Source organism: Aegilops tauschii, unplaced genomic scaffold (genome assembly GCF_002575655.3).
Source record: "Aegilops tauschii subsp. strangulata cultivar AL8/78 unplaced genomic scaffold, Aet v6.0 Super-Scaffold_100181, whole genome shotgun sequence".
Lineage (NCBI taxonomy): Eukaryota > Viridiplantae > Streptophyta > Magnoliopsida > Poales > Poaceae > Aegilops > Aegilops tauschii.
In genome coordinates, this window is record NW_027332455.1 from 850414 (window position 1) to 865188 (window position 14775).

Consider the following 14775-nt stretch of genomic DNA (forward strand, 5'->3'; position numbering starts at 1 on the left):
ACGGCTTTATCGCTGAGGACTTTGGCACGTTCTAAGTAGGTGGTAGCTTCATTCTTGAGTTTAGTGGCCTGTTCTGGAGAGGCAGTTTTGGCCTCCTTGAGTTTATCGCCAGCCATCTTAACATATTCTCCGGCTCCAGCTTGATACTTGCAAAAGTCAATGCACTTTTGGTTGCACACTTCCATTGCCATTTTTGCCTTGCAGTCCTTGAAACATTTGTCCCAGCAGTCCTCTTGGGCAGTTACTGCTGGTGTTGAGACCGCCACGACCATCACGACGAGGAGGAGAACGGCAACGATTGCATTCCTAGTATTCAGCACCATTCTTTCTTGAGACTACTTCCACAAGGTACGTATGACGGGTTGAGAAGGAGGTTGTTGATGAGGAGATGATGGTTTCTGGATGGAGTTCTGGCCATTGTCCGGTTAAATAGCATGCTTAGGAGAAAAAAGTGTGGCCGTGAGAGATACATGGACAACCCCACGTTGTAAGTGACATGCATGTCGATCTGGGTGCACGGTGGCCATTCCTCCTTATTTTTACCCAACCACAAATTGGTGCCAAGGGATTAGCTAGAAAGCTTTATTTTCGATGGTTCAAGTAAATGTTATGAGGAATGCATGCACGGGGTCATTCCTGATAAAATTCTACTGATCTACTTCTGACATGGCCATGCATCATGGAGGACCATCAGTACTTTTCTTTTGAAAATCATCTGAACTAGAAAGGTTGGACGCGCTTTGTTACGTCGTTCGTGTTGTTGGGTTTCTCAACAAATAATCACTCTATTTAAACATATAAGGTATATTGCCTTTTTGAAAAGGCAAACCTTTTCAATTTGATTAAATTTATACAAAAATATGTCAAAAACCATAATATCAAATCAGTATTTTTAGATTCATCACGAAATGAATTTCTATACCTTTTTTGTTTAATATTATGGATGTCGATATTTTTTCTTTGAACTTGGTCAAAGATAAATAATTTTGACTTTCTAAAATACTAATACCCCTTATATTTGAAACTGATGGGATATTTAGTTTGGCAGGTGCGGGAGACGATAGTGTGTTTTATTTTTATTTATTTATAACGCGTTGATTTGGTGGGCCTTTCCTGGTGTGATTATGTGTTATACACTAACCAAGCTATATTTATGTGGGGAAATTTTTGTGTCGATGGCTGCATATATACTATATTAGTGCTACAATATCACATGATGAGGCTTCTTTTTTCCAGGTGGTGGGAAGGTGCACCGGATTATTATGTTGTTATAAGCCGGTTGCTGGTGATTGACTTGAAAAATCATTGGCACTGTTAAAATCGTAAACCAAATACAAAATTGAATACCTGAATGAAAGAGCTTCAAAATCAGGGAACATAGTGAACTAAAAGAATTGAATGGGGTAGCTTGAGAAATTGTTGACCAGGTCAAAACTGGATGACCCAAATCTAAATTGAATACCTCAATTAATTATGGGCCTTCAAAAATTAAGAAGCATAGTGTATAGAATAAAAGAATTGGATGAGAGAGCTTTGAGAAATTGTTGACTCGGTCAAAATTGGATGACGGAACAATGCACTCTAGCAGCTAGTTTTGCTTCCGGGAGCTGTGAAAGACTTAGAGCATCTCTATTAGACCCCGTATAACGCCGACACACAAAACACGTTTACAGTTCGTCGAAAAACGGCTTTGCCGGCCGGGGCGGGCGGGCGCAGAGTCAGACCCCGCAAAACCGAACTGTAAAAAGGAATATTCGCTGATATTCCATTTTACAGTTCCGCTATGCGGTGTCTTACTCTGTGCCCAACCGCGCCGGCTTGCAAAGTCGTTTGCGGTTTTATCTGAATTTGACACATATGCACATATTCAGAATTGCTAATTTGCAATATAAGGAAAAATGTCAATTTGACGATACAACAATTATCCAAATTACAATAACTATTCAAATCACCGAAGCAAACTGAATAATTCAATACAAAACTTGTCCCGAATACAAATCACAAATGAATTAAATGAAAATGAATGGAAAAATGGAATGTGTTACTGGCCAGCCCTTTGCCAATGGTACTCAATGAGATCCTCCTAAAGCTAAAAGTGGGTGTTTGCATGTTCAATCTCCTTGTAGGTCTGAAGAAAAGCTCTAGTGCGGTTAGGGTCTCTAACTGGTTTGACACGGCTACCCACATTGTAGTAGAAGAACTCCAAGTTCATGCCTATCTCATCTTCGATTATCATATTGTGAAGAATAACACAACATGTCATGATGTTTTTCAAGGTTCGCTTGTCCCAAAAATGAGCAGGACCACAAACAATGGCAAAACTAGATTGCAAAACCCTGAATGCTCTTTCAATGTCTTTTTGGGTTGCCTCTTGTACCCTTGTGAATTCACATTATTTACTAGTTTGGGCCTCTCTGATGCTCTTGACAAATGTGCACCAAAGAGGGTATATACCATCTCTAAGATAGTACCCCTTTGTGTATTCATGCCCATGGATAGTGTAGTTGCAAACAGGAGCATCACCACGAGCAAGCCTAGCAAACAAATGAGACCGTTACAACACATTGATATCATTGAGAGTACCCGGCATAACAAAAAAGCAATGCGAAATTCTAAATCCTCGGATGCTACGGCCTCTAGCACAATTGTTGCATCACGAGACTTGTCACAATACATTCCCTGGCATGCCTTTGGGCAATTTTTACATGTCCAATGCATATAATCTATGCTACCTAGCATACCAGGCCAACCTCTTCTATCATTAGCTGCCATCAATTTTTTTGTGTCTTCCTCGTTGGGTGCCCGAAGATATTCAGGACCAAAGACACGGATGATCACTTTGGCTAACCTACGCACTGACTCAATTGTAGCATCTTCACCAATGCGAAGGTACTCATCGGCATAGTCAGCCGGAATGCCGTATGCAATTACCCGCATAGCTGCCGAGATTTTTGATATGCACTAAATCCCTTCAAGCCCGCAGCTGTTGACACACGAACACGTCACGTGTACCCTCTACGCCGGGGGTGATGCACCACAACTCACGTCGAAGGAGACCCGACCGACAGCGCGATACGCAGGACAGTCGGTGGGCGCTTTTGAAGACCCGAAACGCCACACGCCCGGGAGGGACCCTGTCAGGGAGTGCGGCGGCTATGGGCTGCCCTAGGTCGATTCGCTCGCCCCTAGAGCCTCATGGATCGCTGCCCTCCAATGCGAAGAATGAACGAAGAACGAGAAAGAAAGATACAAGGGTAGGCGATAAAGATAGATGAACACAAAAGTGTAATAGATTGATTGGTTCGATTGGTGTTGTTCAATCGACCATCACCCCAACATATATAAGAGGCGGCTGAACTTCCCGTACAAGTAAAGGATTCATCTAGGCTTTCCTTACAAAAAATTACATCAATCACGCCCTAGAGTCCTAGTTCTATTCCAACTCGGATTCAGTCTGAATCTGGCCCAACTTCTGTCTTCCTCCTTGCGCGGTCCGTCGAGCTTGCATATGATCTCCGATCAAGACGACCCAAATATCAAACTTGTGCGCCTTGACGATACGAACAACTCTCATGTTGATCACTTTTTCAAATAAGGCCATCTTGAATACTTTTCGAGGTCATCTTTAACTTCCAGTCGGACTCGGTCTTGCAGCAGACTGGATTGTCCGAGTCTCGTAGTGAATTTGCAGGCCATATACTATCTCTGATGATGATGACTCCAAAACCAAAGTTTACCGTTTTGACAATATGCACAACTTCCGTATTGAACACTTCTCCATCCGAGGTAATCTTGATAAACTTTCGGGCACATGTTCAGTTTCACTCGGATTCGAGCTCATCCACTCGGATATTGGAGTCATTCACTCGGATCGTCCGACTGGACTTTTTCACTCGGATGTTAGGATCTTTCACTCGGATGGCAAAATTTTCACTCGGAAGACAATCTTTCACTCGGATGACTATATTTTCACTCGGAAGGCAATATCTTACTCAATCGGCAAGCTTTCATCCCAATGGTAATCTTTTCACTCGGATAACAATATTTTCACTCGGATGAAAATAAGTTCACCCAGATGGCAAACTTTCACTCGATCGGTAAGTTTTCACTCGGAATTCCCGACTGAAAACATAGCCTGATATTGATTTGTCTCTCCAGGTCTCATACGACCTCAAATTGAGACGTATTATATATGAAAATCGATCGTCTCGACGAGACGAAACTTTCCCGTGTTGAAGGTTTTTCGATTCAAGGCCATCTTTAGGGCCTAATTGCTCGCGCGACCCATCAGACAGGGTGTCTGGTACTTCGCGCCATATTTTCGTTTAGGTTCGGTCTGTAGTGTATTGTCTCTAACTTTTGCATATGAATTAGGATTGAGATAATTTATATATCAAAATCGATTGCCTCAACAAGACGAAGACAATTCCTTTAGAGTGCTCCTTCATCCGAGGCCGTCTTGAAAGTGTGATCGGCCGAAAACCACTCAGAACACTGAATCCTGCCACTCGGAGTACAATTTCGGTCCCTAAGATAAGGTCGGATGACGATAACCGAAACATCAAAGTTGTTCCACTCGGCGACGTGAAACTTTTCACGCTGAAAACCCTTTCACTCGAGGTCATCTTATTTGCCTTTTATGTCATGCCAAAATGTGGTGTCAACAGCAGCATTTCTTCTTTGAGTAAAATACCGACAATTGGCCTCGCAAGCTTGCACAATTTTCACAAAGAGGGTGCGGCGGATATGTTGGACTGTCCGTGAAGTAGTCTTGAATCAATATCTCATTTTTGAGATGGCGATTTTGAGGAATGCAAAGACGTCCGAAGGTCGATCATCGCCGCCTCTTTCGGTTCTCATCTTCGTGCTCCTTGACGGGAAGGGCCATCACCAACATCTGCTGGCAGTAGTTGACAAGCAGCGTCTCAACATCCGAGTCGTCTGAATCGGATAAATCGTCTAGTAAAAACTTCTCGCACGGGCTCAATTCCATCTAAATTCACAAACACGCCTGCCGCGTTAATTAACAATGCATACCGATCGGCACTAGCACAAGTACATACACACCGGCTGCTCGGGGCGGTGGCTCTCCGGCAGGGGATGCGGAGGCGGCGGCGACGACTAGGGGTGGCTCGTGGGCGGCGGATCCCGGGTGGCGACGGCGGTTAGGGGCGACTCGGATCGGCGGATCCGGGGAGCTGGGGCAGCGGCTCGGCGGAAGAGGGTAGGGGCGCCCCCGTGGCCCGCTTGCGTCCGCAGGTTTGGCCGGAATCACCGTCGGCGGACGGGCGGAACCAATGGCGAGCGGCGGCGGAAAGGGGTGGGGAAAGAGCGCGGGCTGAAATGTCCCTCCCGCCAACCGCTTTTCTGGGATACGGGGCACCGTAGGGGCGGGGCAGAAACCTGCGTTTCACGGGTTGAGGACGGGATTTTGCCGCGCCCCTCAAAAAACATACGGGTCGAACGTGTTTGCTGGGTCTGGTGGGGCGGGATTTTCCGCGCCGACCCGTATTTTGGCGGTTATTTTATGGGTCGCGGCTTTATACGGGGTCTGCTAAAAATGTTGTTAGGACTTGGCCTTGGCGTCCGTTCTCATCCTCGGACCCCGGCATTTGGCTCCTTGCGCCCAGAATAAGGTCGGTCGTTCCAAAACGGGACAGCGTTGTGTGCGAGAAATAGCGACACATTTTTATCCACAAGCAGGGTGAACCCCGGATACACTGCTTGTACGGCAGGAAGAATGAGCCGGTGCACAAGGCCTTCCGCGGGATGAGCCCGAATATAATACACTTGCGCAATCGGAATGAGCCGGTGCACAAGGCTTTTGTGAGTATTACTAGGACATATGCTCGTGCGTTGCACCTGGAGAAACAAATTCTCGCATGTAACCATGTAATATTTGAATGCACTTACATGAGAGGCATGGTACTCCTGGTTGTAACTCCTCAATCATTGAGGAAGCCTGGGCATGTGACCACCTAGACGTCGAACCGAACTGCACCATGTATGCAAGAACCCTCAATTTTCACCATATGAGACTCTTCAATAAACAGTTATACTATTCATATGGTCCATCCCTAGTCCCTCATATTCTCACTCGATTTTGATTTATATTGTTGTTGACTTGTTTCATGGTGGGAGGGCGGGTCCTGCATGTATGTATGCAACTCGAGGCCCAGTGTTCTTGTCCCTCGTACTCCCGCATGCCTCCATAGGGCTAATCTTTTTGTTAGTTATTATCTCGGAACACAAAAGCCATAACTTCTTATAGCATGTTAAATATCTTCGCTTAGTAGTAGCTTTGACCAAATCACCATAAGATGTGAGTGCGGATTAGCATTTATTTCAAGTACCATTATGCTGGCCTCTCAAGATATGGTTTATTCGGATTTCAGTTCCAGAATTCAACAAAAAAAACTATCTTAAATCCCAATGTTATCCCTAAAAAATCCAGTCTTCTGAAAACATATATAAGAAAGGCTATGCATCTAGGAACATGCAAATCCCCTTCTGAATAATCATTAGAGCACTAAAATGTTAGCAGAAAGATATAAGTTTAGCTTAACTGAAAACGGATCACTAAGTAGGTTTATGCTTCCAAGCACAGAGAGAAGGACTTGATCAGCAATGGCAAAAGCCAATATTTACTACATAGTAAGTAACCTTATATAGTTAAACTGTACACTAAGATGTAGAAACTTAACTCTACAGTCTCCGGTGCAGGCTACAAAAAACTTAAAATCCCTATGTTCTCTTGGTGAAGAGGTTCTACTTCGGTTGCAATTTCTTTTCTGAACTCCTGCTCGACTTCAGTAAGTCACAAAAGTTCCGTTTGCGTCCCGCTGCTACACTTACCACAGATCTCTTTACTAATTGACCACTATATCCTTAGCTCAGTCCATTATTGTTTTCTGCTGCTCAATAGATGCCCTTTGTCCCTTTGTAACCTTGAATCAAGTTGTGTAGTTCCCTACTTCCACCATTCTTTGAATTTTCAGCTGTCTGGTATTTGGTCCCTTTCTTCTATAGCTTTTGTTAATCAAGTCAGGAGCAGAACTTAATTATCTCTACTCTCATATGTAACTCCGACTCCAGCTTACCAGTTTAGAAAAAGCAAGTCAGCACAACTCAGTTATATGTACTCTCATATGTAATTGTCAGGAACACTTCGGTTAGAAAAGCAATAAATCTTACATATTTGTTTGGTAATGGAAAAGTCATGTTTTTTTGACTAAAAACTTATAACAAACAAAAGAAAGAAAGTTTTCACAATAGATCTCTAGCTTCGTGGTATTTGTAAACATTCGACAGAGTACCATTGTAGAATTTAGCATTGCTATTCCTTAAAACAGAAAATCTCAACCTTTAGAAATGACAGCCTGCCTTTCCTCCTGTCAGCATCATGTCGATTAATTCACAGTAAAGAAAGTTATGCCCATGTATATCCTGGGAATCTTGTGATGGTGCAACAATTATGTATATATATATTAGGCACATGGTAGATTACTCTTGGTAAGCAATGATGGCAGGCAAAAACTGTACTCTTTAATTTTGAAGCGGAATGTTGCCCATCTGGATCCAGTGAGTGATGCGCCATAGAGAGGGCACTTCTAGTGCTTCAGGAGTAGTTTTTCTGCGTCAGCAGCAATGATTAGGAATATTACCTGCATTGCAGAAGAATTAACAAAGCGAATGCAAGTTCATATATCTAAAAAAAGATCAGTATGTTATGGAGACTCGAAAATAACATTTCTCCATATGTGTGATTTGTTAGAGTACAGTGTTATAATTGTTTCTTAATGAAACACATTCTAGAACTCTGAAAACTTATGTGCCTTCTTTCACAATGAACTGGAAAATAACATTTCTCTATATGTGTTGGTTCGCTTGTCATGATTGTCGTCTCATTCAGCTAGCTGACTACTCATTCCTTTCGTAAGAGCAAATTAATTGTACACCCTTTGGTTCAAGTATAAACAAAATAATAGTCTGTTTTTTATTGTTAATACATATGCAAACCCATGGAAGCATAACTGAACACATAATAAAAGGGTATAAGGTTGAAAATAACCCATAATTTGATTAATATACAGAGACTGGAAACTGAATTACTCTGAATAACAGAACATCTGCAAGTAAGAACTGAAGATCTCGATCAGTTTCGGGTTCCAAGCACACAGAATTAAATATGTCAGATCTGGTGAAAGGAAACTGACCATCATGAAGAAATGCATCAGGTATATCAGCAGTCCATGAATGTAATGTGTATCAGGTCCTATCTTTTTTTGAAGTGACGCTGGTTCCTAAATGATCTGGACACTGTATCTGAGATATATTAAATTATATATGAGTACAATTTATCTGATTGCTAAGCATGTATCAACAGGGCGATGAATAGAGAAAGGGATTTAAGAAACAGAGTTACCTGTCTGCTGAATAGTGGGCATTTGACCTACAGGCAAACAACACAAACATTGAGGAGGTTAACAGGGGCACCACGAGTTGTTCACAGCCTCGCTGATGGAGGCGACTTACTTATTTTCTTCAGATTTATTTCCATCGATACGCCTCCTCAATCATCATGGTACATACATCTATTAGAATAAATTTGAAACAAGATTGTAGCATGATCAAAACTTGGACGCTAAGGAGATGCAAGCATACAGAAAAAAGATCAAGGAGGACTGAATCTTAATCAGAGCATGATCAGAACTTGGACAACCGATTTCTTTGTTTTGAAAGCAAACATATAATGGATGAACTATGAGAACTAAACAGGACTCTTTTGCATCAGATTGTAGTTAAACAAAATAATTATAGATGATTTGCTATTACACCCAACTAATAAAATGAAAAAGGAGGGGTCTACAGGAAAGGGAAATTTAATGTGTCAACAGAAACTCAAACTAAAGGCTGCACGAAAGATGAACCATACCTCTGAAAATTCTTCAACCACACCAGGCAGGAAGCACCTGATCGAGAGATCGAATTCAGCATTGAATTAGCACCTGGCACCGCTCCCATTTATAAGAAGCCGTATAGAATGGCACCCTCAGAATTGGTGGAGTTGAAGAAGCAGATAAAGGAATTACTGGACAAGGGGTTTATACGAGCCAGCTCCTCACCATGGGGTTCGCCCGTATTGTTCGCCAAGAAGAAGGATGGGACACTGAGACTGTGCATAGACTATCGAGCCCTCAATATGGTCACCATCAAAAACAAATACCCGATGCCACGGATAAATGATTTGTTTGACCAGCTCGCACAAGCTAAAGTATTTTCGAAGATTGATTTGAGATCAGGATACCATCAACTGAAGGTACGAACAGAGGATATCCCTAAGACAACATTCACTTCCAGATATGGGTTATACGAGTTCACAGTGATGCCTTTTGGTCTAACAAACGCCCCCGCATTTTTCGTCCACCTCATGAACAAAGTGTTCATGAAATTCATGGACAAATTTGTGGTGGTATTCATTGACGACATTCTGGTTTACTCAAGGACACCAGAAGAACATGCTGAGCACCTCAGAATTGTTTTGGGAGAATTGAGGAAACATCAGTTGTACGCCAAATTTAGCAAATGCGAATTTTGGCTAAGACAAGTTGGTTTCTTAGGCCATATACTGAACCAAGAAGGCGTAGCCGTAGACCCAGAAAAGGTCAAAGCCATACTGGACTGGAAACCACCAGCCAACGTCACGGATGTGCGGAGTTTCCTAGGAATGGCCGGATATTACAGGAGATTTATTGAAGGATTCTCCACTGTGGCAAAACCTATGACCCAACTGCTCAAGAAGGACAGGAGATTCGTATGGACGGAAGCATGTGAGCAGAGCTTCCAAGAACTCAAGAAGAAACTGACAACCGCACCAGTTTTAACTGTGCCAGACATACACAAGAGTTTTGAAGTATATTGTGACGCGTCCCAAAAAGGTCTCGGATGTGTACTAATGCAGGATGGCAAAGTTGTCGCATATGCCTCCAGGCAACTGCGAAAGCATGAGGAAAATTACCCAACACATGACTTGGAGCTAGCAGCGGTCATACATGCACTCAAAGAGTGGAGGCACTTTCTGTTGGGAAATCGTTGTGAAATATATACGGACCATAAGAGCCTCAAATATATCTTCACACAGCCAGAGCTGAATTTACGCCAACGACGCTGGTTGGAACTGGTCAAAGACTACGACGTCGGCATCCACTACCACCCTGGAAAAGCAAATGTAGTAGCCGATGCCCTTAGCCGAAACCCCAGCCCGGACAGTGACGGTCAGCAAAACTTGAGGCCTGAGTTTCAGCGAGAGTTCAGTCGGCTCAACATGATGTTAGTCTCCGAGGGCACCGTATCGAACCTAGAGATACAACCCACCCTAGTGGAACAAATCAAGAAGGCTCAACAGGGACATCCCAGTATCGAAGGCATAAAGAAGAAAATGAATACTAGTAAGACTTCAGAATTCGTCACGGACAGTGAAGGAACATTGTGGTACCGAAACAGACTTTGCGTACCTAACATTGAGGAACTCAAGCAACAGATCTTGACGGAAAGCCACACCGCTCCATATTCGATCCATCCTGGAGGAACCAAAATGTACAAGGACATCCAGGAAAGATTTTGGTGGCACGGTATGAAAAGAGATATAGCCACATTCATTGCTTGTTGCGAATCATGTCAGCGTATCAAGGCCGAGCACCAAAAGCCAGCAGGGCTACTCCAGCCAAACAGAATACCGGAGTGGAAATGGGACGAAATAGGAATGGACTTCATTGTCGGATTACCCCGGTCACAACGCGGAAATGACGCCATATGGGTCATCACAGACCGACTAACCAAGGTTGCTCATTTCATTCCTGTAAAGACTACCTACTCCACACAAAGACTGGCAAAGCTCTACCTATCTCGTATAGTTTGCTTGCATGGAGTCCCGAAGACCATAATATCAGATCGAGGCACCCAATTCGTCTCCAAATTCTGGGAACACCTACAACAAGCTCTGGGCACACGACTGGCTTTCAGTACAGCATACCACCCTTAGACAGATGGACAAACAGAACGTGTAAACCAAATCCTAGAGGATATGCTAAGAGCCTATGTGCTCACCTATGGGTCCAGTTGGGAAGAGAGTTTGCCCTATGCCGAATTTGCGTACAACAACAGTTACCAAGCCAGCTTGCAAATGGCACCCTTTGAAGCATTGTACGGACGGAGGTGTCGTACCCCATTGAATTGGTCAGAAACAGGTGATAGCCGTATCTTCGGCCCAGATATGCTTAAGGAGGCCGAGGAAAAACTTAAACAAATCAGGGACAGGCTCAAGACAGCACAGAGCCGACAAAAGAGCTACTATGATCAGAAGCATCGTGAGGTCAGCTTTGAACCTGGTGATTCCGTATACCTCCGAGTATCTCCTATGAGGGGTCTGCAACGGTTCAAAATTAAGGGGAAACTAGCCCCAAGATTTATTGGACCATTTTGTGTGAAGGCACGAAGAGGCACGGTAGCCTACCAACTAGACCTGCCCAAGGAGCTGTCAGACGTCCATGACGTATTCCACGTCTCGCAGTTGAGGAAATGTGTGAGTAACCCAGAGAAACATGTACCTCATGAGGACATTGTTATGCAACCAGATCTCACCTACAGAGAAAGGCCAGTAAAGATTTTAGAAGAGTCTGAACGGAGGACCCGTCAGAAAACGACAAAATTTTTCAAGGTTCACTGGAGCAACCACACTGAGGATGAAGCTACATGGGAAAGGGAGGATTTCCTTCGAGCAGAGTATCCATATCTGTTTGAGGATCAGCAGAAATCTCGAGGACGAGATTTTTCCTAAGGGGGTAGGTGTTGTGGCACCCAAGTTTTTATTTGGATTTTTCAAAAAAAAAAATTCAAGAGAACTCTCACTCTCAAATATCTTTCTTTATGGCAAAAATTTTATTTGGATTCACCCAAGATCTGCCTTTGACCTTGGAGGTTCTTGCTTTCTTTAGGACTCAAGACAAAATGGTTTTCATTTGGGAAAATAACTTTTGAAAACCTTTTCTTGAATTTGCACTATGGCTTTTGGAAAGCCTTTTGCCACTTCCAACAATTCCTTTTTGCCATGGCCCAAGTGCAAATGATCTCTCCTAACTCCTCCCTCACCTCTGGATCATGATTTACATCAAATCCAGCAAGTTGGACCTCCCCATGTATTTATTTTCCATTCAAATTCTATTCAAATATTTTCTGCCTTCTATTCTACCACTTGGAGATTTACAAAGGAACTCCTCTTTCTGTTTTGATTTTTGGCCCCAAACTTCTTTCCCCTCCTAGTCCTTTGAACCCTCAACCTGGAACCATGAAGATCCACTGGTCTCGAGTTCAAAATTTTCAAACTACATCAGCTGCAAGTTTGGACCAGATTTGCCAAATTTGGTGAAATTCATTCAAAACTTTCTCCAAAAATTCCAAGTAAATTCATGCAGCCCCTGGGTGCTTTGAGTGATCATCTCACCAAGTTACAGCCCCAGCAAAATTCATCTTTTTACCAACACCTACTGTCGAACACCTGCAATGCATAGTCACTGTCAAGTTTCAGAGATTCAGAGTTTCAGTTCAGTGGCTACTGTCGTTTTCTTCAGAGCATGACATCGATCTCGCCAGTACCCTCGCGTCGCCTTGCTCCTCGTCCTCGCCCTCCCGTTCCTGCACCGCACGAGTGCCTGGCATCTTGCGGGCGTCGGCGACGAGCAGCAGAAGGTGCGCCGCCCCGTGACCGACGCCGGCGGCGGCTTTGCGGACGCCAGCGGGAGACACCGCGCCGCCGACTCCACCCAACACCGCCCAAACCACCGGAGCCCGCCGTGTGGCCGTCCACTCCCCCGAATGCGCTGCCGCTCTCGTCGTGAACCCCAGGGCGCGGAGCGCGCTCTCTGCCGCCGTTGAGCTCGTGCGGTCACCTCACCGTGAACAGACGCCGTTACGCCAAGACTAACCACGTTCAGCTGCAAATCAAGTCCAGCAACATCCACTGATGCTTCTCAACCGCTCAAACCTCCTGCCAACCCACTGCTCCGTCGTAATCGCTCGCCGGAGGTTCTCCGTTCACGGCCACCCCGTCGAGCTGCCTATAAATAGCGGCCCCGAGCTTCAACTCGAGCACCCACCAGCCCTACACTTCCCCTAGAGCACGCCCAGCCACTGGAAGAGCCGCGAGAGGGTCTCCTTCCTCGACTCCGGCCACCGTGATCCGCCACGGGATCCAGCCCGATTCGCCCCCGTGTGTGCTCCGCAACCCCCATTCTCTTGCCAGTAGCTTCTCCTTGCATCACCCGTTCTGACCCGCGCCTCAATTCGTACTTTGCAGCCCTCCACCGGAGTTCCCCAACCTCACCCGAACCGCCGTCCGCCGGAGATAGTGTCGCCGTCGACGTGGTGCTCCCCGTTGGACGAGTCCACCACCCACCGACGCGGAAGAAGACACTGAAGCTCTTGGTACCCTCCGTTTCTCCTAACTCGTCGTGGTTCGACGCCGGCGTCCACCGCCGTCTTCGGGCGCCGGCGAGTTTTCAAACCTGACATGCGGGCCCCGCGTGTCAGCCTCTGTTTTATTTCCCCGAATCGTTTTCTGTTGGCGCCTTCGGGCAAATTACGTCTTCTCTCTTGCGCTTGCGCATTTCCAAACGAACCGTTTTCTGTTTTCTCAGTTAAAACCCTGGAACTTTTCTGTTTCATTACAGAAAGGTCCCTGGACAGAAACCTTTATAACTTTTTAATGAAAAGGTATTTTTGAGTGATTCTTTTTCTGTCCATCTCCAAATTTTGCCTAGTTTTTTATGGGATTTATTTGAAAAATATTTGGCAAAGTTTCTGTGCATGTGTTGGTTTTCACGTTAGTACCCCGTTTCGTGATTGCCGTAGGTTCCGGGAGAGGGGACGGAGCCGCGAACTTCGCCGAGCTAGACTCCGACTTCTCCGAACTAGGCAAGCATGTTTGAACATTTGATATGGCAGATGTTTTGCATGTTCATGTGAAAGTTTGTGCGTGGCATGTGAGTGTCGATAAGTGCCTCGTTGCTTGTAAGGCAACGACCCGGTTGTTCCGAAGTTGTGATGACCTCTGATGAGAGGTGGCCTAATCATGTGGTGACATGAAGGGCAGCAAGGTGGTACTGTTGTAGCATGCCAGCCTTGCGTCATCCGACTTTCTTCGACGTTAACGTGGTTGGAGCCACGTTATCGATCTTTTCCCGTATGTTCCAAAGTTGCGATGACCTCTGATGAGAGGTGGCCTAATCATGTGGTGACATGAAGGGCAGCAAGGTGGTACTGTTGTAGCATGCCAGCCTTGTGTCATCCGACCTTTCCGACGTCAACATGGTTGGAGCCGTGTTATCGTCCCTTCCCCTTTCCGTGCTACCACATGTCTCGTTGCCAGGATACGGTTTAGTAAGTTGGTAACCTCTTTCCGTGTACACACCAAACAGAGAGGCCGGGATGATGGTACCTTGGCCCAGGATTAAAGCCAGTCATTCGGTCAGGGGGCATGGGTGTTTCCGGTTGGGACCGAGAGGGGGGCACCCCCTTATAGCGCGCGTATAAAAATTTGATCCCATGCTACGCGAGGTTGTAGCCTCCCCGACTCAGGGTTTTTCCTGAATGTTGCCGAGGGTGATCCCTGTCTTCGGATGGTTAAATTGGGTGTGTACTGGTTAGACGTGTTCCTCCCAGAACACCGTAGACGGAACTAGTCCCCGTGACTACTGAAATCCGTTGGCTGTGGTTAAGTAC

General features: G+C 45.1%; 1 long non-coding RNA gene across 5 annotated transcripts; it reads right to left on the reverse strand.

The window, feature by feature from the left end:
- Positions 1-6467: 6467 nt before the first annotated feature.
- On the reverse strand, positions 6468-9247 carry LOC141028190 (uncharacterized). 5 transcript variants are annotated; one of them, XR_012190445.1, is made up of 4 exons: positions 8936-9247; positions 8536-8594; positions 8426-8452; positions 6468-8325 (listed from the first exon to the last, which is right to left on the reverse strand). It is a non-coding gene; the product is annotated as an uncharacterized lncRNA (long non-coding RNA). The 5 variants fall into 5 exon arrangements; XR_012190447.1 differs by having other exon boundaries at positions 6468-7664; positions 8217-8325; positions 8536-9247; XR_012190444.1 differs by having other exon boundaries at positions 8536-9247.
- Positions 9248-14775: the final 5528 nt, after the last annotated feature.